A 5,238-nucleotide genomic window follows, 5' to 3' on the forward strand; every position below is an offset into this window, starting at 1 on the left:
GAAACTTGCCTCTAGTCTTTCCAGGGAAGGGTGGGGTAGTGTAAACAATCCACACCACAGCTTAACAGCCTTTTGCAACCTAATCAGGCAAGTGAGGTAGGGGCTTTGGCAGACAGTCAGCCTACAGCCAATTCCCCATACCTCTGTCCCCCAAAAATCTAAACTCCAAAAACCCTGTTGGTTTTTTGGTCCCCAAAGGCACATATTTCTCTGGAATACCACAGGGCACACCTGGAAATCTTCTAGGGTGCACCAGTGTGCCCTGGAACACACTTTGAAAACCACTGTCTTAGATCAAGCCTCTGAACATATCCTGAAGCCACGTTGCCATCAAACACACAAGACCACTGTTTTAAGGCCTTTCTCCTGACTGCATGCTTTGCTCCTCCTTTACATTGATACCAGACTTGAACATGATTTTATTATAGAGACTTTTCTAGACTACCCTAGTCAATGCACTTCCAGACTCCATCACACACAGCCCTGTTTATTTTTCCACACAGCCCTGTTCATTTGGTTTTTATCAATCATCTCCTCTGTCCACACAAACACATATCTAAGAGACTTGTTGGGCAGATAAAATATATTATGCTCACTTTGTTAAAGATGGCACTGCCCACATGGAAACCATCGCCCAGGTGATATTAATGTGTGTTGGGGGCAGGCTGTGGGCAGGCAGGATCCTTGTAGCCTGGAGCTTCGTTTTGGGATTAAGCCTTTCCTACCCTTTTTGATGAGGGGTGGTACAATCCCATCATGCCTCAGATAGGTGACTTTGTATTAGAGACTTCCCTATTTTGTATATTGGATTAAAGTTTTGAATTCTACACTATAGAATGAGGGCAGAACGGGAGCTTGCTCTCTTGGTTCCTGAGATTAGCATTAGAGAGCAGAAAGCAGATAAAGGCCACATGGAAGAGGCCAGGAGAAGCAGCCAAGATGGCAGAGTGTTGAGTGAGAAGCCAGTTTGTGCAGTTTGTGTAGGGAGAAGGAAGGAGATGGGGAACAGAGGTGAATAAGTCTGGTGAGCTAGAAACCTTTGATTCTAGGAAACTCGGATAAGTCAGTAGCTTTGTGAGCACTGAATGTGAGTGGGTTTTGGAGCCCAGTGTGTGTTTTTACTTGCCCACTGGGTGCAAGCTAGGATTAAAAATGATAGCCCATCAGTTTTTGGCTCCATTGTTTCTTTACCGACTGTCCGAATCCAATGTGAACCTGCATGGGCCAGGCGGCTGTGATGGTAGCCCTGGCTACTGGCCTTACAAGACTAACTACATATATCATTTTAAAATCACTGTTTACCAGTCTCTAGAATAGTGACAAGCAGGTAGAAAGTGTTCCAGAAATAAGAATTCAAGGATGAATGAATGAGTGAATATTAATTAATGCCCTTTGGAATTTTTTTAAAGTTTTGGATACAATGGCCAGTGTTGTTGATTTTTATTATCATTGTGTGTGTGTTTTATTCACTGAAAATAAAGTATGAAGCATTTTCATTTTATTAATGTATTGGGCAGATAAAATGTATTATGCTCACTTTGTCAAAATGGCGCTGCCCACGTGGAGGCCGTTGCCCAGGTGATATTAATGTGTGTCTCTCTGGGCAGGCAGAATCCTTGTAGTCTGGGGCTTAGTTTTGGGATTAAGCCTTTCCCACCCTTTTTGATGTGGGGTGGTACAATCCAATCATGCCTTAGAGAAGTGGCTTTGTATTAGAGACTTCCCTATTTTGTATATTGGATTAAAGGTTGTGAAGCTACACTATAAAATAGGGGCAGAATAGGAGCTTGCACTCTTGGTTCCTGGGATGATTAGCATGAGAGAGCAGAGGGAGCAGAGCAGAGAGCAGAAAGAGGCCATGTGGCCAGGAGAAGCAGCCAAAATGGTGGAGTGCTGACTGAGATGCCAGTTTGTGCAGAGTTTGACGCTGGAGAAGGAAGGAGGTGGGGAACTGAGGAGAATAAGTCTGGTGAGCTAGAAACCTTTGATTCTAGGAAACTCGGATAAATCAGTAGCTTTGTGAGCACTGAATATAAGTGGGTTTTGGAGCCCAGTGTGTGTTTTTACTTGCCCGCTGGGTGCAAGCTAGAATTAAAGATGACAGCCCATCAGTTTTTGGCTCCATTGTTTCTTTACCGACTGTCCGAATCCTATGCAAACCTGCATGGGCCAGGCGGCTGCTCTGATGGTGGCCCTGGCTTCTGGCTTTACATAATGTAACTTTGATAATGAAAAAGCCATGTTAAAAAAAAAAATGCCATTGCTTCCCCAATGACTTGCTGTCACATAATACCCAGTAGAAAATGATAAACCAAGGAATTTGCATCTGGCATTACACTTTGGCAAAAAAAGCACTTTGTTTTGTCAATCAGGATTTCTCACATGTTTGATGAATGATAAGTATCTGAAGTGAATAGAATAATTATCAATGCCTTCAGGGTTTGACTAGGTTTGCTTAGGTAGGTGTTTCTGGTTTTGTTTTTGCCAAAGACTTAGCAGTTTAAAAATGGCTATATATAAATATGGATTTCACTTTTTAGTGCAAACTTAAAATCCCTGAATATTTTTACAAGTGGGATTCTTGAATGTTTCTAAATTTCAAAGAGTTCCATTTAGCTCAACTACTCGGAAAATATGAGGTCATGAATCATTTCAGTTATATTGTCACATGCATAAAACATGTGTATAACATAGTAAATACTGTGTCTTTTTGTGAATCTTCTTGCCTTAGCACACTCAAAGAATAAAAAGTGATAAAGGGAAACAAATTGAGTACAATATTTTTATACTTGGCAAAATATATCTATGTTGATGAGCATGATATGCATAGGATTTCATTTTCTGCTCAAATGTGTTATGGTATATTTAGCACTGTATTTACAAATATTGAGAATAAAAACATTAAAAGCCATAAATATTCAGAAGTTTTATGACAAAGATTTTTATATATATCGTATATATACATAAGATCTAGTTAAAAGGCTGAAGTTCTATGTAGGAGAACTTCATCTTTCTCACTATGTTAGAGTAGGTAGCTAAGCAGACATGAACCAGGAGAGGGAGACAAAAAGGGAAGATAATATCAACCTTAAACATAACGATCAGCTGATAACAAGATAGCCGACTGGTTCTCAGGCCTCTGGCCCAAGTGCAGCTACACACCAATGCTGAGTACGCACAATGGGACTGGAAGACAAAGCAATGACTGATATTTGACCTTCTGGTGAGGATGTCATAAAAGAGCAAAATGATAGAAAAGAACATGCGCGTGGTCTCAAAATACAAACATCTGGCCCTGGCCAGTTGGCTCGGTGGTAGAGCATCGGCCTGGTGTGCAGGAGTCCCGGGTTTGATTCCCAGCCAGGGCACACATGAGAAGCACCCATCTGCTTCTCCACCCCTCACCCTCTCCTTCCTCTCTGTCTCTCTCTTCCCCTCCCACAGCCAAGGCTCCATTGGAGCAAAGTTGGCCTGGGTGCTGAGGATGGCTCTGTGGCCTCTGCCTCAGGTGCTAGAATTGCTCTGGTTGTAACAGAGCAACACCCCAGATGGGCAGAGCATCGCCCCCTGGTGGGCGTGCTGGGTGGATCCCGGTTGGGTGCATGCGGGAGTCTGTCTGACTGCCTCCTCATTTCCAACTTCAAAAAAATACAAAAAACAAACAAACAAACAAAGAAAAAACAAACAAACATCTAAGCATATGACTTCCCACTAACGGCAGAGATGTGCACATGCGATGGGTGGAAAGAAACACACCCCACGGGGAGGAGGAGCCAGGTGGCCAGGGAGGTCCAAGGCAAACACAGCACCCAGACAGGTCTGAGTGCCCACTTGGAAATCTTCCAAGTACACATTCTCTTTGTTAAATAGCTTTGCTGTTTGTATCCCTCTCCCTCTGAAATCATTGTCTCGAAAAGATACAAGCCTAGGAACTCAGCACAATACCCTGGAGCCAGTGACAATTACTCTTCAGTCAGCTGAAATCTAACTTTTCCTATCATAGGTCAAATTTCACTTGTCTATCAATAACCTGAAGCTTTGGGTGGATCTTGTGAGAGCTAAAAACATTAATAATTTTCCCTCCACCTGCTAATTTCTTCTAAACGGGCTAATATTGCCAGCAACACTCTGAGGCAGATGCAAAACTGTCTGACACAATTTGAGCTTGCTATACTAACAAAGTCTAACCTATTTGGGTACTCTCTCCTCCATGAGACAAACCTTTATATAGACTTAGACAATGTTCAAAGAAAAAATAAATAAATAAACGGGCTAATAATCAAATTAACAGAGACAGTTTAACAGGAGAAATGTCCAAGTTATAATACATGTGCATGGGGAATCCACATAGGCATGGAATTCCAAAGACAATGAGGCAGCAGTGTGTATACAAGGTATTCTGGACGAAGGAGAAAAGTGGCGGTGGGAGGGGGGAATTAGATATCCGAATTGAGAATGGGGTGACTTACAGGTAGTTGAGGAAGACGGGGAACATACATGGCAGAAAAATTCTTATTAGGTGACTAAAAAACAATGGAACACAGTGGGTACCCAGCTGACAGACCACTATCTAAACCCTCTATTTACCCTACAATTCAAATGAGGCTAAGATGACATGCTAAGATCTCCTTCCTGAAGCAGGTGTCTCTGTCTGAACCTCTTGGGCAAGAAAATGGGAAGGATCAAAGATTCCTTCTGAGTCTTCTATATCTTAATAAACAACTTAAAATTAATACCCCAAAAATGCAGCTTTGAGGTGGCAAATCTTTGGTCCCTTCTAACTCAAATAGGCTATTCAGAGACAATTCAAAGAGAGAACTGGGTTTGCCCACACTGAGTGGGTTTTTAGCATGTATAAACCATAATATGTTTAATAAAATGAGGACTGTTTAATGTACAGCATCTCCTCTTTGTCATGAACATTCCTTGGAAAGGCATGTCATATCAATTCTGTAACTAGCAGATTGAATTTCTGGGGGTACAGATCATTACTGCAATTCCCACCGCCAGGTGTGAGGTGACACGACCTCATGCAGGACCCCTCAGAAAGAGAGCTTTTATAGACTGGCTGAGTTCAAGGGTGATGGCATTCCCTGAAATGGAACTCTGAACTTTAGTAAGGTCATTTCCATTTAGGGTCTCGGCTAAATGTCAAGAAAGAGGTTGCTTTATTCAGAAGACTGGTAACTTATCCTAATTGCAAAAGTCGACACTGGGACCACTGAGCAAACTTCATGA

At 42.2% G+C, this 5,238-nt stretch overlaps 1 non-coding gene across 1 annotated transcript; it reads left to right on the forward strand.

Moving 5' to 3' along the window:
- The first annotated feature begins 4,118 nt into the window (after positions 1-4,118).
- Positions 4,119-4,242, forward strand: LOC136309819 (small nucleolar RNA SNORA28). Its single transcript, XR_010726456.1, has one exon. It is a non-coding gene; the product is annotated as a small nucleolar RNA SNORA28 (small nucleolar RNA).
- Positions 4,243-5,238: the final 996 nt, after the last annotated feature.

Source organism: Saccopteryx bilineata, chromosome 6 (genome assembly GCF_036850765.1).
Source record: "Saccopteryx bilineata isolate mSacBil1 chromosome 6, mSacBil1_pri_phased_curated, whole genome shotgun sequence".
In the NCBI taxonomy this organism is placed as follows: Eukaryota; Metazoa; Chordata; class Mammalia; order Chiroptera; family Emballonuridae; genus Saccopteryx; species Saccopteryx bilineata.